Raw genomic sequence first — 9222 nt, 5'->3', positions numbered from 1 at the left:
ATTGGAAGGACTGATGCTAGAGCTGAAACTGCAATACTTTGGCCACCTCATGTGAAGAGTTGACTCACTGGAAAAGACTCTGATGCTGGGAAGGATTGGGGGCGGGAGGAGAAGGGGACGACAGAGAATGAGATGGCTGGATGGCATCACCGACTTGATGGACATGAGATTGAGTGAACTCCGGGAGTTGGTGATGGACAGGGAGGCCTGGCGTGCTGTGATTCATGGGGTCACAAAGAGTCAGACACGACTGAGGGACTTAAGTGAACAATAATAAAAACAACAAACAACCCAATTAAAAATCAGGCAAAGGATTTAAATAGACATTTCTCCAATATACAAATGACCAACATGAAAATACATGAAAGAATGCTTAACATCATTGCTGTTTTTCAGTCACTAAATCATGTCTGACTCTTTGTGACCCCATGAACTGCAGCACACCAGGCTTCCCTGTCCTCCACTGTCTCCCTGAGTTTGCTTAAACTCACGTCCTTTGAGTTGGTGATGCCATCCAATCATTTCATCCTCTGTCACCCACTTCTCCTCCTGCCCTCAATCTTTCTCATCATCAGACTCTTCCAAAGAGTTGGCTGTTTCCTTCAGATTGCCAAGGTATTGGAGTGTCAGCTTCAGCATCAGTAATTCCAATGAATATTCAGGGTTGATTTCCTATAGGATTGACTGGTTTGATCTTCCTGCTGTCCAAGGGAATCTCAAGAGTCTTCTCCAGCACCAGAGTTCAAAAGCATCAATTCTTTGGCACTCAGCCTTCTTTATGTTCCAAATCTTACATCCACACATGACTATTGGAAAAACCATAGCTTTGATAATATGGACCTTTGTCAGCAAAATGATGCCTCTGCTTTTTAATATGCTGTCTAGGTTTGTCATAGCTTTTCTCCTCAGTCGTGACCAACTCTTTGCGACTCCATAGTCTATACAGTCCCTGGAATTCTCCAAGCAAGAATACTGGAGTGGGTAGCCTTTCCCTTCTTCAGGGGATCTTCCCAACCCAGGGATCGAACCCAGGTCTCTCTCATTGCAGGCAGATTCTTTACCAGCTGAGCCACCAGGGAAGCCCCTTCCAAGGAGCAAGCATCTTTTAATCTGATGGCTGTAGTCACCATCTGCAGTGATTTTGGAGCCCAAGAAAATGAAATCTGACACTGTTTCCATTTTTTCCCCATCTATTTGCCATGAAGTGATGGAACTGGATGTCATGATCTTTGTTTTTTGAATGTTGAGTTTTTCACTCTCCTCTTTCACCTTCATCAAGAAGCTCTTTAGTTCCTCTTTGCTTTCTGCAATTAAAGTAGTAGCATCTAAATACCTGATTGCTGATATTTTTCCCAGCAATCTTGATTCCAGCTTGTGAGTTATCCAGCCTGTCATTTCACATGATATACTCTGCATGTAAATTAAATAACTAGGGTGACATATACAGCCTTGATGTACTCTTTTCCAAATTTGGAACCAGTCTGTTGTTCCATGTCCGGTTCTAACTGTTGCTTCTTGACCTGCATACCGGTTGCTCAGGAGGCAGGTAAGGTGGTCTGGTATTCCTTCTCTTTAAGAAGAGTTTGTTGTGATCCACACAGTCAAAGATTTTAGAATAATCAATGAAGCAGAAGTAGATTTTTTTTTTCAGTTCTCTTGCTTTTTCTATGATCCACTAAATGTTAGCAATTTGATCTCTGGTTTCTCTGCCTTTTCTAAATCCAGCTTGTACATCAAAGCTTTCAGTTTACATATTGCTGAAGTCTAACTTGATGGATTTTGAGCATAATCTTGCTAGCATGTGAAATGAGTGCAATTGTACGGTAATCTGAACATTCTTTGGCATTGCCTTTCTTTGGGATTGGAATGAAAACTGACCTTTTGCAGTCCTGTGGCCACTGCTGAGTTTTCCAAATTTGCTCACATATGGAGTGCAGTACTTTCATAGCATCATCTTTTAGGATTTGAAATAGCTCAACTGGAATTCCATCACCTCCACTAGCTTTATTCATAGTAATGCTTCCTAAGGCCCACTTGACTTTACACTCGAGAATGCCTGTCTTTTAAGAGCTATTTTGTACAGTTCTTCTGTGTATTCTTGACACCTCTTCTTAATTTCTTCTGCTTCTGTTAGGTCCTTGCCGTTTTTGTCCTTTATTATGCTTATCTTTGCATGAAATATTCCCTTGGTATCTCCAATTTTCTTAAAGCCATCTCTAGTCTTTCCCATTCTGTTTTTTCCCCTCTATTTCTTTTCATTGTTCACTTTAGAAGGCTTTCTTCTCTCTCCTTTCTTTTCTCTGGAACTCTGCATTGAGTTGCGTATATCTTTCCCTTTCTCCTTTGCTTTTCATTTCTCTTCTTTTCTCAGCTATTTGTAAGGCCTTCTCAGACAACCACTTTGCCTTCTTGCATTTCTTTTTCTTGGGGATGATTCTGGTCACCACCTCCTCTACAATGTTACAAACCTCTGTCTGTAGTTCTTCAGGCACTCTGCCTACTGAAATTAGTCACTTGAATCTATTTGTCACTGCCACTGTATAATCATAAGGGATTTGATGTAAGTCATACCTGAATGGGCTACTGGTTTTCCCTACTTTCCTCGATTTGAGCCTGAATTTTGCAATAAGGAACTGATGATCTGAGCTACAGTCAGCTCCAGACCTGCTTTTGCTGACTATATAGAGCTTCTCCATCTTTGGCAGTAAAGGATATAATCAATCTGATTTCAGTAGTGACCATCTGGTGATGTCCATGTGTAGAGTTGTCTCTTGTGTTGTTGGAAGATGATGTTTGCTACGACCAATGTGTTCTGTTGGCAAAACTTTGTTAGCTCTTGCCCTGCTTCATTTTGTACTCTAAGTCCAAACTTGCCTGTTATTCCATGTATCTGTTGACTTTCTACTTTTGTATTCCAGTCCTCTATGATGAAAAGAACATCTATTTTTGGTGTTAGTTCTAAAAGGTCTTGTAAGTCTTCATAGAATCATTCAACTTCATCTTCTTCAGCATTAGTGGTTGGGGCATGAAAGTGAAAGTGAAAGTTGCTCAGTCATGTCCAACTCTTTGTAACCCTATGGACTGTACAGTCCATGGAATTCTCCAGGCAAGAATACTGAAGTGGGTTGTCATGTACCTTCTCCGGGAATCTTCCCAACCCAGGGATCAAACCTAGGTCTTCCACATTGCAGGCAGATTCTTTACCAGCTGAGCCACAAGGGAAGCCCAAGAATACTGAAGTGGGTAGTCTATCCCTCCTCCAGTGGATCTTCCTGACCCAGGAATTGAACCGGGGTCTCCTGCACTGCAGACAGATTCTTTACTGAGCTATTGGGGCAAAGACTTGGATTTCTGTGATGTTGAATGGTTTGCCTTAGAAATGAACTGAGATCATTCTGTCATTTTTGAGATTGCAACCATTTGGAATGCTGCATTTTGGACTCTTTTGTTGCCTATGAGGGCTACTCCTTTTCTTCTAAGGGATTCTTGCCTACAGCTGTAGATATAACGATCATATGAATTAAAGTCACCCATTTCCATCCACTTTAGTTCACTGATTCCTAAAATGTGGATGTTCGTTCTTGCCATCTCCTGTTGGACCACATCCAATTTACCTTGATTCATGGACCTAACAGGTTCCGATGCAATATTATTCTTTACAGTGTTGGGCTTTACTTTCACCATCAGGCACAAACCACAACTGGGTGTCATTTCTGCTTTGGCTCAGCCTCTACATTCTTTCTGTAGCTATTTCTCCGCTCTTCTCCAGGAGCATATTGCACACCTACGGCTGTGGGCGGCGGTGGGGTGGGGTGGGGGGAGCGGCTCATCTTTCAGTGTCATATATTTTTACTTTTTCATACTGTTCATTGGGTTTTCAAGGAAAGAATACTGAAGTGGTTTGCCATTCCCTTCTCCGGTGCACCACACTTTGTGAGACCCTAACTAGCAGGGACATGCCCTTCACCGCTCCACGTAGCTGGACAATATGCCCAAGCCCTGGTTGTCCCACAGCTGGTGCTTGTTGAGTGTATAAACCTTCACTGGCTGTTGGGTGTTGGTCAGTGTGTGGCCCAGGATGGAGGCAAAGTCCCTGCTGGAGTGTCGGGGAAGGGAGTCCAGGGAGGCTAGAGTTACCCAGCTTCTTTGCTGCTGCTGGCCACCCTGGGGCCTATCTTCCACCCAGCAATCGCTGTCTGACCTGGAGCTGATCTGCCACCCAGGAGTGGAGGGCCTCTCAGCCGCAAGAAAACGCAAATGAAAGCCAGGATGAGATACTGCTTCATACTTACTCAGTTCAGTTCAGTTCAGTTGCTCAGTCATGTCCGACTCTTTGCAACCCCCTGGACTTCAACACGCCAGGTGTCCCTGTCCATCACCAACTCCTGGAGCCTGGTCAAACTCATGTCCATTAGGTCAGTGATGCCATCCAACCATCTCATCCTCTATTGTTCCCTTCTCCTCCCACCTTCAATCTTTCCCAGTATCAGGGTCTCTTCTAGTGAGTCAGTTCTTTGCATCACATGGCCAAATTATTGGTGTTTCAGCTTCAGCATCAGTCTTTCCAATGAATATTCAGGACTGGTTTCCTTTAGGATAGACTTGTTGGATCTCCTTGCAGTTCAGGGGACTCTCCAGAGTCTTCTCCAAACCACAGTTCAAAAGCATCAGTTCTTTGGTGCTCAGCTTTCTTTGTAGTCCAACTCTCACATCCACACATGACTACTGGAAAAACCATAGCTTTGACTAGATGGACCTTTGTTGGCAAAGTAATGTCTCTGCTTTTTAATATGCTGTGTAGGTTAGTCATAAATTTTCTTCCAAGGAGCAAGTATCTTTTAATTTCATGGCTGCAGTCACCATCTGCAGTGATTTTGGAGCCCGAGAAAATAAAGTTTGTCACTGTTTCCATTGTTTCCCCATCTATTTGGCATGAAGTGATGGGACTGGATGCCATGATCTTTGTTTTTGAATGCTGAGTTTTAAGCCAGCTTTTTCACTCTCCTCTTTCACTTTCACCAAGAGGCTCTTTAGTTCCTCTTTGCTTTCTGCCATAAGCATGGTGCCATCTGCATATCTAAAGTTACTGATCTTCCTCTCGGCAATCTTGATTCCAGCTTGTGCTTCATCCAGCCTGGCATTTTGCATGATGTACTTTGCATATAAGTTAAATAAGCAGGGTAACAATATACAGCCTTGATGTACTCCTTTCCCAATTTGAAACCAGTCCATTGTTCCATGTCCAGCTCTAATTGTTGCTTCTTGTCCTGCATACAGATTTCTCAGGAGGCAGGTAAGGTGGTCTGGTATTCCCACACAATCAAAGGCTTTAGCATAGTCAATGAAGCAGAAAGAAGTGAGTGCTAGGGCCTGAGAGGAGTGGGGAATATGGAGTTAATGTTTAATGGAGACAGTTTCTGTTTGGTTTCACAACATTGTCAGTATAACTGCTGCCACTGAATTGTGTACTTAAAACGATTAATATTGAAAATTTTATGCTGTACACGTTTCACCACAATTGAAAATAATGTAATATCCAAAAAATATTGACTGGGATGCTTTAAGTAGGTGAACTATATAGTATGTGAATTATATCAACAATAAAGTTTTTTCAAAAAGCAATCAACTTTTTACATTTTTGTGTGAAGACAGAATATATATATATGTGTATGTATGTATGTATGTATTTAAAGATAACAGAAGCCCTCCTTGAAAGTAATTTAGTTAAGATCATTGATTGGATGGGGAAAAAATGAACACAATGAAAGCTAAGAACGGAGATACCCAAGATGTGGGTCTCACCTCCACCCCAAGTGGCACCACCTATGGTCCCAGACAAGTTTGCAGAGGAGAGACCCTTGTGGGAGATGGACTCTGTGCAAAATCAGAACTAGAAGCATGTAACTTCATCTTGTCTGCCTTTGTGGGTCTGATAGCCGGTCAAGGCCACTGGCTTGTTCTCCTGTGGAAGGCTTTCAAACACTTGAACGTGCACGAAGTCATCATCCATTTGAACCTTGATGAAGAAGGTCCTCCCAGCAACCCCTTGGCTTTTGAACTCCACAGTGCTGAACACCGGGAACTTATTTTTCTTCTCTTCCAGTGAAGATTTCACTTTGTCAGCAATGGCCTGGATCTCAGCCATGGCCGACTGCTTGGCGGGGAGCGCACCACACATCATCTCGGTGATGGGTCCGCGGACACCAGCAGGCGGTCATGGAGCGGTGGTCCCGCTGCACCAGTGGTCGCGCAGGAGCAGCAGACACTCGCAGGAATTTTATGTGCATTTTATTGTACATAAATTATACTCAATAAAGCAGCTAACAAAACTAAGTATGAATTACTTTGATAAAAATAAAAATTAAATTTTAAGAAAAAAATTATCTCTCAATCATTCAACAGTACAGATTTAATACAGAGGGAAACAAAGCTTCCCACTGTGTCCCTGCTGCCCTGAGATGCATTCATTCAAATGCGAATCAAATGCCTGTCACTTAGCCCATACCAGTGAGCTGTGACCTGGACACGTGCCTCAGTTTATCTCACTGGCCTTAGGAAGCAAGCAGTGAGACACTGAAATGCAAGAAAACAGAAATGGGACCATGGTGACTTTCTTTAAGCCCTTCAAGCCTTGGTTTCTTTATCCATAAAATGTAATAACAATGTCTGCTTCAAAGGATTAATAGAAGCATCTTAGAAAAGGCTTAGCAGTACTGGGCATGCAGAAAGGGCTAGATACACATCGGCTACTTAGGGGGGACCATGTGTCCCCCAGTAAGGGGGACATGGTCGCAGTAAGGGACACATGGTCATTGCCTGGACCTTTGAAACATAGCAAGAGGGGAGACCCTGTGTCAGGAGAGAAAGGTGAGGGCAGAGACCAGGCCTGGAGGCTAGCCGGTGACCTTGGTGCACCTCTTGGTCCCTGAGAGAGTCTGGGGTCATGGCAGGTAAGTAATCTGGGAGGGACACGCAGCGCTGGGAAGAGACATAGGAGCTGGTCCTGGGACCTTGGCTGAGCCCAAAGTGGAGACCAGGGGCCCCTTGACCATACAGAATTACAGTACTAATACTTTATTCAGCCCCATTCCAAGACTGGGGGTATCCATGTCCTTACCTGGAAAAAATAGTGGGAGCTACTTGGTGAGGCGGTGAGGAAATGGAAGAGGAGAAAGGGGCTCACATTCCCCACCTTATCCTCAGTCTCCCCATGGCAAAGCGCTCTAGGGTCTGCCCACCCCCTCGACGCCGGGGACCCAGCCCACGCCCCTTCTGCCCTCTCAGATCCGTCCATCCCACCAGGCCCGCCCCCTTGCCCCGCTTGGACAGCCTGGCTGGGCTATGAATAGCACATGGCCCTTTTCCTTTCCAAATATAAAATGTTTGCTTTCAATCAGGGGCGTCTGGGGAAATGGAAATTATAGGATTGGAGAGTGTCCTTGGGTAAAGAAATACCTCGAATGCCGAAACCTCGCAGGGCCTCTGATTAGGGCTGGAATAATTCCTGCTGTAATATAAACAATCCTCGCTCGGCTAATGGGGGGCGGGGGAGTGGGGCCAGAAAATAGGGGCACATGCTGCCTCTTTGTTCTCTCCCCTCCCAGCATGCCTGTGTGGCTGGACCAGGGCTTGGGGTCCAGAGCAGACAGCTTGAGAGCCTCAGGACATCAGAAACCTTGGCTTCTGGGGTGCTGAGTGACCATGGGTGAAGCCCTGCCCCAGGGCCCCCTGCTCCTGCCATAGCGAGTGGCAGACGGATTCTCCATGAGGAGCAGCCAGTCCTGGCCCCTTGGTCTTCTCAGGCTTCAGAGGCTTGGACCTGCTCTGGGGGCTGACAAAGAGCATGGGGTGGGGGGTGGGGTGGGGAGAGGCCAGCTGAGTAGATGGCCAGGGAGAAAGGAGAGGAGCCTGGGAAAATGGCTCTGAGCAAAGTTTCCCAAATGGTTGGTCAGTTAGTCAGCAAATACTTCTCAGTGTCTCCCTGAAGCACCAGGATGTGAAGGTGGTAAAGGTGCTGTCCCCACCCTGGAGGGGCACAGGATCTGTCTAGTAAATACACCAACAAACCATGAGCCTGGCAGCAGTGGCTTAGGGCAGAGGCCCTGGGAAGGGGCTTTGCACATCCCAGTGACTCCCAGCTTACGTACAGGAGGGACAGCTCCCTGCCACTCAGAGCATAAAGGTTGTGCCTCAGAAGCCCTGCCTATGTCTTCAGCACTGTGCAATCAGCTCTCAACATCCCATCAGCTGGCCTGGTTAGCTAGCACCTCAATTAACCAGAGCAGGGAATGTCCTCGAAATCAGCTTGCATCTGATAACATCCAGCTCCAAAGCCAAGCTTTTTTTTCTATTTTGCAGAGGAACCTCTCAGGCTAACAGCTTTTCTTGATACCTCATTCTCAAATGTAGTTGTCTTGATGCAAAGCACTAAGAGACAGAAAGCAGGTCAAGTTCCTCATAAAACAAAGAAACTGGGAAACTGTAGGAAGAATTTGTAAAGATGCATACGTCACAGATCTATGTGGCCATATAGGTTATAGTCAAACCATGTTGAGGATGAAGCCAATCAGTCTAGGAGTGGGGGCTGGGAAGGGTACTGGCTTGCTGTGTCTCTATGACTGCAACCTCTCATCTGTAAAATGGGTGCAAATGGCAAAGGAAAACCAGGCAAGGTGATACTGAGGAAGAGGAATCAGGGGTGCTTTGTGGAGGATCAGGTCCTATCCTGATGGAGCTAGGGGTCCTGGGGGAAACTTCAGTCCACAGGTATGGCTGGTTTATGGAGTCCAGCCCAACCCCAAGTTCTGAGAGTGGCCAGTCCAAGGTGGCCCCCATGTACTGAAGGCCCAGACAATGTGAACACAAGAGGAGTCCTACAATGCAGGCTGGTGTCTCTGAAGAGAAGCAAGGGTATGGACGGGGCAAGGAAAGAAGCTGGGGTTTCTGGGTGCTTGGGAGCAGAGGCTGTTAGCCCCAGGCCTGAGAGCTGGGCCTGCTCTGAGGGAGGGGCTGGGAACGTACCTGACCACTCTCTCCCACCCTTCCATCTCCTGCTGCTGCCTCCCAGGATGGATACTCAGGATGGTCGGGATGCAACTGGTGGGTCCAGAGCAGGTGAAGGAGGGGAAGAGAAGAAGGGAGCAATGTGGGGACATCTGCCCAGTGCTCCCCGACAGTGGACACACACTCTCCCAAGGAGGCAGGGGCTGCAGCCAGACCTCT

The 9222-nt window shown here is 46.0% G+C and overlaps 1 pseudogene; it reads right to left on the bottom strand.

Moving 5' to 3' along the window:
* Window positions 1-5890: 5890 nt before the first annotated feature.
* LOC148777410 (cystatin-B pseudogene) lies at window positions 5891-6181 on the bottom strand (annotated as a pseudogene).
* Between the last annotated feature and the right edge of the window lie 3041 nt (window positions 6182-9222).

The sequence above is a fragment of the Moschus berezovskii genome, chromosome 7 (assembly GCF_049115385.1).
Source record: "Moschus berezovskii isolate FMDL1 chromosome 7, NW_MosBer_1.0, whole genome shotgun sequence".
NCBI classification, from domain to species: Eukaryota; Metazoa; Chordata; class Mammalia; order Artiodactyla; family Moschidae; genus Moschus; species Moschus berezovskii.
Note: the sequence above shows the minus strand (reverse complement) of the source record. Positions and strands in the feature narration are given on the sequence as shown.